Source organism: Dendrobates tinctorius, unplaced genomic scaffold, assembly GCF_039654945.1.
Source record: "Dendrobates tinctorius isolate UK_male_01 unplaced genomic scaffold, ASM3965494v1 ptg000162l, whole genome shotgun sequence".
Taxonomy (NCBI): Eukaryota; Metazoa; Chordata; class Amphibia; order Anura; family Dendrobatidae; genus Dendrobates; species Dendrobates tinctorius.
The window spans coordinates 28834561-28844999 of record NW_027361829.1 but is presented as its reverse complement, the minus strand read 5'-3'; the positions used below and the strand labels follow the sequence as shown (position 1 = coordinate 28844999).

At 44.9% G+C, this 10439-nt stretch overlaps 1 long non-coding RNA gene across 1 annotated transcript in view; it reads left to right on the top strand.

Annotated features, from left to right (window-relative positions):
- Positions 1–2986: 2986 nt before the first annotated feature.
- The window catches only part of LOC141052573 (uncharacterized), a 167865-nt gene continuing 160412 nt past the window's right edge, over positions 2987–10439 (top strand). The window contains exon 1 of the long non-coding RNA XR_012220842.1: positions 2987–3077. This is a non-coding gene — a long non-coding RNA (uncharacterized lncRNA). The remainder of the gene's footprint in view (positions 3078–10439) is intronic.

The window sequence follows — 10439 nt, the reverse complement described above, 5'->3', positions numbered from 1 at the left end:
TCTTCAACGCTGCTGGTTGTGTCCTGATGAATAAACGCATACCGGCTGTCCCCTGAAAGTATAGACCACCTAACTTTCATCAAAATAAACAAGTCATGGATCTCCAATGACTTTTGCACCCCAGTCACTGATGGGACTGGCTAGGTTATGGTGTCATTTTTAGTGTTATGTATTGATGTTGCATTATTGCATTCTGTACCACAGTTGTCGTTGCTTCTGTGTCTGCTGTTGTTACTCATGCTAATCTCACAATTTTTTGAAATGTGGAAACTCCAAGTTGTGTCACCATCTAGTGGGCTTACTGTAGTTGAAAGATTGTCAGAGGGACATTATACTATTTCTATTCTGTGGAAAATGATGCCTCGTTAGTTGTGTGTGACAGTAATTGTTCGAAATGTGGAGAATGTAAGTAAAGTCTCCATCTGGTGGGTTGCCCTGCAGTGGAAGGGGTGTTAGATGGTCATTATAATATTTTTACTCTGTGGAAATTGATACCATTTTAGTAGTGTGTGACAATAATTATTGGAAATGTGGATACTCCTAGTTCTGTCACCATCTAGTGGGCTGCCTGTAGTGGAAGGGGTGTCAGAGGGCCATTATAATATTTTTACTCTGTGGAAATTGATGCTACTTTAGAGGTATGTGACAATATTTTTTAATTTGTAGAATCTAAGTTGAGCATGCATCTGGTGGGTTGCCTGTGGAGGAAGGTGTGTCAGAGGCCTATTATACTGTTTAAACTCTGTGGAAATTGATGACACTTTAGTAGTGTGTGACAATAATTATTGTAAATGTGGAGACTCCTAGTTGTGTCACCATCTAGTGGGTTGTCTGAAGTGAAATGGGTGTCAAAGGGGCATTATACTATTTCTCCTGTGTGGAAATTGATGCCACTTTAGTGCTATCTGATGAGCGAGCAATAAAATGCTCGTTGCTCAGGTCGAGCAAATTGGAATACTCGGGTACTCGGACAGAACAACAAGCCCAATGTAAGTCTATGGGAGACCCAAGCATTTTTACCACGATCCCCCCGGGGGTCCTTTTAAGGTATAAAAATATCTGAAAATGGTGGAACCACTGCTCAAATGCCACAGGAACATCATTGCAACTGCCACTGGAAGCATTTCTCATTCTTAGGTCACAGCTCTAAACAATGTTGTCAGAGTTTCACGCCCTTTTTACAGGCACACCTAAAAACCTACAAAAGCAAAACCAAAAAGGATTTTGCTGGGAAATACAGTATGTTAAGGAGCATAATTTTCCAGTTAATGACTTTTATCTAAGCCAAAATAATTAACCCAAAACAAAAATGTTCCTCCACCACTTGGGCTATGTTCACACACAGCGTTTTTGAGGCGTTTTGTAACTTTAGCATTGCTTTCAACCAATACAAATGCATTCATTGGGAAATGTCATTGTAACATTTAACAACCCTAGCTGGCCATGTGGTGTGACACATAAGCAGACACATCTTGCTTCATTTATGAAGGAGTGACTTTTAAAGTGACAGAGCCTATTTTTACAGGGGCATCAGGCAACATTAATCTGCTTAAAGGGCCATTATTAAACAGTGGGTCTCCTATGCTGTTATTGCCTATGCAGTGAGTGGATGGGCAGCCAAGAATTACGATGCACCCCAATACCCCTTTCACGAGAGGTACAGGAGAGCTTCCTGAAAAAATGTTGCATTGAATGCAAGGCCTGCCCTGCCCCAAAGTTACATGCACCCCAATAAGCCTTTGAACCCAGGTACTGGATGGGCGCAGGAAAATCAACTTCAAGTTCACATTATTCATGTTGTTCTCCCAAACTCTTTTCTTATGCATTGGCTGCAAGGCCTGCCCTGCTACCAAGTCATATGCACCCCAATAACCCCATTCTCCCTTGGAAGAAACATGGATGAGGGCCTCATAAAAAATGTCCCATTAAAAAGGAGCTGGTCTCCTAGACTTGTAATGCCCATACAGTAAGTGTATTGGCTGGCAAACATTTTCCCCTGTGGGGCACACCTCAACCTTTTCCATAACAAGTATTTTATGCCCAGCATAACCCCCCACCCTTGTTAGGAATTCTAACCTGGCTGTAGCAGCACGAAACACGTTAACCCTGGTGATCTAGTGGCGGTGGAGGAAGGCCTGATTGAAAACTATGCCCAAATTAAAGGAGCGGGTCTCCTAGACTTGTAATACCCATACACTAAGTAGACACAAACACATGGGCCATGCATACAGCGAAAAAGTCTGTATGACAGTGTTCACACCACCAAAAGACTGAAAACACAGAAAAACACAGTAAAACAAAAGAATAAAAATATTCTGTTGTGAAAAAGTAACAGTAAACAGCATGTGCTAGTAAAAAGATGATTACAAAACAGGGTATTTAGTCAATACGTTTTTTGCAACAAATGTATACTATATGGCTGGTTTCACACTTGTGTTTTTTTGTGCTGTGTTTTTACGCATGCGTTTTTTTCCTATACTTAAAAAGGGTGCTCATTGGCATGCGTTTGCACGCATTTGTATGCGCATGCATTTTTTTGTAGTGTGCACCCGGGCACAAAAAATGCATCCTGTTGCATTTTTTGTGCGTCTGACCTGTCTCAAAAAAACGCATGTGCACGCAATACGCACAAAATTCACCCAAAAACACATTAAAGTCTATGGGAGCGCTGACGTGCGCACAAAACCATGTGCAAAAAACAAGAAAACGCATAAAAACGCTTGATGCATTTTTTATGCGCGTTTGCACTGCGCACGCAGCGCAAAAAAACGCAAGTATGAAAGTAGCCAAAACACTCTACTAGCGCTTGCTGTTTACTGTTACTTTTTTACAACAGAATTTTTTTGTTATCCGTTTGTTTTACTTTGTTTTTCTGTGTTTTCAGTCTTTTGGTGGTGTGAACACTGTCATACAGACTTGTTCGCTGTGTGCATGGCCCCTGCGTTTGTGTCTAATTGGTTTCTTGTTCATGCAAGATGGGGAGGTTTCCACCCCTTCCTTATGGGCTGGGCACACAAAAGCCGTCTTCCATAGCGTGTCCACATCGGACTTTACCTGCCTGAATCCTTCTTATACAGGTACTATACACATGATCAGGTTTTTAAATACATCTGTTAGGACTGCTCTGAGATGGGTGTACCTTGACACTTGGTAGAGTGGCTTAGTATACATTTTTTGCAAAAAAACGTATGAACTAAATACCCTGTTTTGTAATCATCTTTTTACTAGCACTTGCTGTTTACTGTTACTTTTTTACAACAGAGTATTTTTATACATTTGTTTTACTGTGTTTTTCTGTGTTTTCATACTAAGTATATGGGCTGGCAAACATTTCCCCCAGGGGGTAGATATCAACATAGTGTTTAAATTTTTTATTTTAGGGGAATCATAAACACCTTGCAAAAATGTAACATGGTTTCCTACACAGTTACTGCTGGGAAGGTGCAGGTTTTTTGCAAAAAATATGGCGGACAAATCGTTGGATGAAGTGATCAGGAAAAGGGGCATGTTGATGACAGGAATGGGAATGTACATGATTAATAGCAGCAGTGGCTATGGAAGGTATGAGATCCAGGATCTAGCCTACAATGATTCCGTCATTTACCCAACATCAGTTACCAGTATAGTTTTCATGCCTGGCAGAAGATCGGTGTCACAGATGCGTGTGAGACTCGGCCTAAGAAATGCCGGTCCAAAATTTGTTGCCAAACACGTACGTGTCTGTATAAAAGGCAAAGTGCCACATGTTCGTGAGATGCTTAATTAGAGAAAGCAGATCAGTGTCGGAGGAAAGCCAAACAAACTGATGGATGCTCATGAAACTATAAGTTTAAAGAGGAGTGCACCGTCCATAACTATAAACACACCTGTGGCACAAGCTTCATCTTCACCCATAAATATTACCAACAATATCCAAATGTCCAAGTCGAAAATTATTTGTCATTGTGTAACAAAGACTGTTGAAGGAATGGCACTAAACGTATATAACCATGACCCTTGGAAACACCAAGATTTCCTCTTTACAAGATATTGATGACGATGGTATTAATGACAAATTTGAAATGTACCACATCCACACCAAGAAAATGAAGATCACAGCTGCAAAACATGTGGAAAAAGGTTGTGAATGTCTTGATAATCATTTTCTCTATGGCAAAGTTTCCCTCTTACTAAAGTGGTACCGAATGATGCATACACAGCTCTCATGTCTACTCAGCGTGACATGTTTGAAAGATGATGTATTCTGATTTGTCCATGTCCACTTTTTGAAAGCGAGCAGAAAAGAAGGATGATTATAGCGGGAAGATGTGTGATTTTGGCCAGTAAGGAGGTGATGTCAGGTACAGATAGGTAGATCTGCGTGTCATCGGCGTAGTGATTATATTGCAAACCGGCTGAAGGTGTAGATGGAAAAGAGTTGGGGTCCTAGAACAGAGCCTTGGGGAACACCAAAAGACAGATGTCGGGGTGAGGAGGTGGTGAGGGAGAGGAAGGCAATGAATGACCCCCTAAGGCCTCTTTCACACATCAGGTTTTCGCCGTCAGGCGCGATCCGGCGCTTTTGACAAAAACCGGATCCGGCGAAATGCAATGCCGGATCCGGTTTCCCCCCATTGACTTGCATTAGAGCCGGATCGAGCCGGATGGCCATGCGTTTCATCCGATTTTCGCCGGATCCGGCAATGTGACGCGATCCGGCGTCTGGAAAAAACGGCTACTGTAACGTTTTTTGTCTCTGGCGAAAAAGCCGGACACGCCGGATCCGGCGTGTCCAGCTTTTTCATACAATGAAAGCCTATGAGCGCCACAATGCGCCTGATCCGGCGACAGCCGGATCCGGTATTTTTGGTCTGAGCATGCTCAGTAGCTCTGCCCACAAGACATATATAAAAGCAAGACAGTGGAACCCTCAGCCACACCCAACATGCCACCCAAGCCAAGAACCAGGAGCAGGAGAAGGCAGCAGACATCTGCAGCAGCACCATCAGCACCACCCCAAATGGAGCAGCATGCTGAACAACGGGAGGGGAGTCCAGCAGCAGATGAGAGACGGTAATTATCAAATCCCCCATTCCTCCAAACTAGGGCTATGGAATATCAAGATATTCATTGGCCCTTTGTTTCTCTTTATTCAACAGCCGCCCAATAGATGCAGCAGCAGCAGCAGCAATGGCAGCAGCTGGAACACCACCCACAGCCATGGAGTCTGGCCAGCATGAAGACAGCACATCTTCTTCTGGGAGCCCTCCCTCGCATCGTCAGCGTTTGACGGTAAGTTTTTATTTCCAAAATCCATCATCTCTGTAATATATGTCTATTCATTGCCTTTTATTTCAAAACAGGAATCACAAGATGAAGAGGAGCTCCCAGAAGAAGAAGGAAGGGGTGGACAGACACCTGGAGTGGGCTCACAATTGCTAAGTTTTTTGCATCAAACGCAGAAACACAACATCACACTACACACAACACATAGAAAACAATGTTCTGCAGACCACACACAGCAAACAAATGCCTACATCCAAAGACATAACATTTTTTGTTTTCTTCTCTAGTCTTCCCAATCTGGTGCTCGGCCAAGAGGTCCTCGCAGTGCCTCCCAGGGTCGTCGGCGACAGCAACGCGGCGGTCACCAGCGTGTAAGTATAAATATTTTTGCTTTGTTTTTTTGCACTTTTTATTTCATTTCTTTTGTGGAGGCTAATTATGTTATTTTTGTCTTTTTCTTTAACAGCCTTCACAGCGTGCTCCCGACTCTGATGGTGAGGATGGAGGAATCGATGTGGACCACCTCATCGATCTCGTCAGAGAAAGGGAGCCGCTCTGGAATATGGCTGACCGCCGCCACGCTGACCTTATCGTTACCCGACGACTCTGGGAGGAAATCTGTTCGCTCCTTGTGGACCGCTGGGAGGACCTCGAAGCTTGGGCCCAGATTAAAGAGCGTAAGTATATACAGTACCGGTTGCTTGATTTAAACCAGTGTTTCCCGAACTCCAGTCCTCGTGGTCCCCACGGATCATGTGTTCAGGATTTCTATTTACTTTGGAAATCCTGAAAACATGGCCACTGGGGACCATGAGGACTGGAGTTTGGGAAACACTGATGTTGTATACTAACCACTTTGTCCTTTCTCGTTTCAGGGGTGAGAATTGTGAAGCGGTGGCGGTCTGTGAGGGATCGTTTCAAGAAGGAGTTCAATAAAGAGATGCGGGCCCCGAGTGGATCTGGAGGACGCAGGAGCAAGTACAAGTACGCACGAGCCCTGTCGTTCCTCCGGGATACAATGCTCACCAGAAGGTAAATATTACACACCACATGTGACAAAAAAATGTTTAGATGTAACTTTTTTTTTTCAGCCAGGGCCATACCATGTCACTATTTTAATTGGGTTTTTTTCTCTTTATTCCACAGCATGGTGAGCAGCACTCGGGAGCCTGCACGATTGGACCCTTCTGAGGCGATCCCTGAGGAGACCGGCACCGAGGGACACTTCGACCGCCCCGGTACATCTGCACCTTCCCAGCCTTCCCACACATTCGACCCATCTGTCCCATCCACCAGCACAGGAGCATCGTGGCCGCCTACATTACATGAAGCTGCTGGTGAGGAGATCGCTTTCCCTTTACCCCACCCTTCTGCCCCTGCCACCTCTAGTACACCTGCGGGTACTGGGCGGCAGCGGCAGAGGGGTCAGGAAAAGAGTTATGCGCCAGAGTTCTTGCATCTGAATGCATCTTTCCAGAACTGTCTAAAAGTCTTGTCAGAGCAAATCTCCACATGCTTTCAGCAGATCAACTCCAGCATTCTGGAGGTGAAGACACTTCTGCAAACCATGCATTCAGAAGCAAGATCTTCGCCAAACCACACCTTTTTCAGGTCTGTTGTGGAGCGCATGGAAACACTATCTCCTACCCAGCAGATGCATGTAATGCATTCGTGCCATGGTGCTCTACAGCAGGTCACCTCCCAACCTCCACCTCCCACCACTGTAGTTCCTCCACCTGCACCCCCTCCAGCCACTTTCCATCCTCCCCCTCCTATTACATCTGCACCCCCTCCAGCCACTTTCCATCCTCCCCCTCCTATTACATACCAGCAACCTCCCCAGTACCAGCAACCTCCCCAGTACCAGACATCTCCCCACTTCCAGCAACCTGCCCCGTACCAAACTCCTTCCCCGTACCAAACTCCTTCCCCATACAACTTTCCATCAACATCATCTGCTCCTACAGTCCCTGCCCAACCCTCCACTCCACCGCCCACCACCTCTTCTGCCTCCCACATGTCCACCCATTCTGTAGCTTTTTCCACACCATCACCTCTAACTGTTCCTTCCCCACCACGATCCCAGTCCTCTCTCCACACTCCCATTGTCGAAGTGTCCCGCAGCCCCTCCAGCAGTATTTCCACCCCACACTACACAGATTTATGATGTGTTTTGTAATAAAAATGCCCAGTTGGTTTCAAACCTTTATTAAAAAAGTTTTTTTAACTTTCAAAACAGTTTACAAAAAAAAAATATTTTAAATAAAAGTTAAATTATTCTTTACACTGGTTGTCTGTCATTTCTTTCTGCGGCGAAATATGTTTAAAAAAAAAGGTTAAATACAGGGTATTTAAAAGGTAAAAAGGTATTAAAAACCAGGTATATAACTGTGGGTAAATTTTAGCTTTTTGCCACAGTTGTGTTCCTGGTTGTGTTTGAAGCAAAGTATTTCACCTAAAAAGTTGTGTTTATTGTTGGTGATTTCCTAACAATGTACACAACTTTTGTTAAAAGGTGAAATACTTTGCATAAAACACAACCAGGTACACACCTGTGGCCTAAAGCTAAAAATAGAGACCATGACAAGATAGCCAACTTTGGTTGGCAAAGGTATATACTGTTGGTACAGAAGGTACACAAGTTTGGTTAAGGGCACAAATCTTTCACACTCTGTCATCCTGCCAGTGTACTCTGCCTTGAGGTGACAAAGTATAGTGCAAAATTGTCCCTCATTACTGAAACCGTCACAGAACTTCTAGTGGTAATGTCATGGTAATCTTGCAAGGTGGTTTCTTCAGAGGTGTCCTCAATGGAAATGGGTTCCTAGCAGATAACAAAATTGTGGAGTACCACGCAAGCTTTGATCACCTCGTCCACAGTTTCTGTCTTGAGGTTGATCGCAGTCAATAGGACCCGCCATTTGGCTGTCAGAATACCAAAGGTACATTCAACCATTCTTCTTGCTCTTGTGAGGCGGTAATTAAAAATGCGTTTTGGTCTTGTCAATCCTCTGCTAGAGTACGGTTTCAAAAGGTGTTCTGACAGCTGGAAGGCTTCATCCCCTACACAGACAAATGGCATAGGTGGACCAGATGTTTGCGGCAGCGGTCTAGGTGGTGGGAACTGGAAGGTGTTTCCATACAGTTTACGCCCCATGGCAGACAGTTTGAAAACTTGAGAGTCATTGGAGCGGCCATAGGCCCCAATATCAACAGCAATAAATTTGTATTCCGCGTCAGCGATGGCCATGAGGACAATTGAAAAATATTTCTTGTAATTGAAATATTCCGATCCCGATCCGGCTGGCTTTACAATGCGGATATGTTTCCCGTCCACAGCGCCCAAGCAGTTGGGAAACTGACATATCTGTTGAAACTTGTCAGCAATTTCAATCCACCTCTCTGTTGTGGGCTCTGGTAAAAACTCTTCAGCTAAGGAGTCCCACAGTGCACGGCATGTGTACTTCACTATTCCAGATATGGTGGAAATCCCGAGTCTGTACTGGAAATGCAGTGACGAAAGGGATTCTCCAGTTGCAAGAAATCTGTGGGGAAATAAAAAACAATCAATTAGTTTTAAATCACAGCATTACATACCAAAACTCAGCTATAACACTTGGAGATACAAACTACCACCAACAAGATTGCAGTGAAAGTGTGCTCTGATGCGATCACATCCAATAAATGTGGCTTACCTTAAAGTCACCATCAGACGCTCTGCAGGTGAAACAGAGAAGCGGCAATAGGTGTCCGCTTTTCTTATGAGGTGTGCAATGCGCTCCACCAAGTAATCAAAATTCTCCATTTTCATCCGAACATATCCAAAAAATTTATCCGGGTTTCGTCGAAGGTCCATGCAGAGTGTAGAATAGACCCCACGCGTCATTCTCTTGGCTGTGATGGGGTGGATCCACAAACGTCGTCTACGATGCCTGATGCGCTGCTGTCTCGCTCTCTCCTTCTCCAGAACAATCGCCCTCAAACGATTCGCCTCCGCTATAAAATCCGCCAAATTCTTCAAAATATTTCCAATCACAACATCCATCTTCGCCAGTAACTTGCTCTTCTCTCCAACCTGCACTTTCTCCTCTACAACCTGTCAAAGAAGGGCTGTAGGAACACGCTATATATAGTTTTCCAGTAGCCAATCCCGTTCGGAAGGCCACAAGGGTCAATTTTAAAAACCGGATACGGCGTAATACGTCGAAAAACGGATAGAAAAACGGATGAACCGGATGAGACGGATCCGGTTTTGTCTGTCAAGAGCAAGACGGATCCGGCAGAAAACCGGATCCGTCACATCAGGTTTTACAAAACATTTGCCGGATCCGGCGTTCCGGCACGACGCCGGATCGCGCCTGACGCCGAAAACCTGATGTGTGAAAGTAGCCTAACAGTCTTGTTGTTTTTTAAAGACTCTGGCAAAAACCCAAAAAGGCCATTTGCACCACCGACCATGCCTGTGCCAGCAGGGGTAGCAAAACTACCAGCCTTACCACCACCAGCATGATCAGGCACATGGCAGCAAAGCACCCGACTTTGTTGGTTGAACACCTGACTCCATGAATAGTGTCTGCGGGTGATATCACTGCTTCTTCTGCTGTTGTGCAAGCCAATCCCCTGTCCATGGTGCATGCAAAGAAGCCTCCTGCCCTGCATCTATAGTTACGCACAAACTCATCTAGCACCATTAACAATGACGTCCATGTCCCTGTCCCAACGCAGCGTTCAGTTGTCCATATCCCATTCCTTGGAATGCAAGCGTAAATACGAAGCCAACGCCACAGTGATAAATTCACAGATTTCTTGTCTGCTTGCGCTTGAAATGTTTACTTTTAGGCTCGTGGGAGACGGAAGCTTTCCGCAACCTGATGACGGTGACCTTAACAGGGTACTCGGTACCCACCCATCACTATTTCTGCTGGTCTGCCGTAATGACATTACACAAGCAAGCACGTGTCCCACTACATTACCCGAGCCAGCCGGACATTGGGAGACAATGTCACAGATGTATGGAGGAGACAGGTTCTGGAAGGCTTTATATGTCATAGTTAGGGTTTTGAACTGTAGCATATGGGCAGGCAATAGGAAGGCAGTGAAGGGCCTGGCAGAGAGGAGAGGCTGGGAAATAATGGAGGGACAGTTGGATTACTCTGGCAGCAGGCTTTATGATA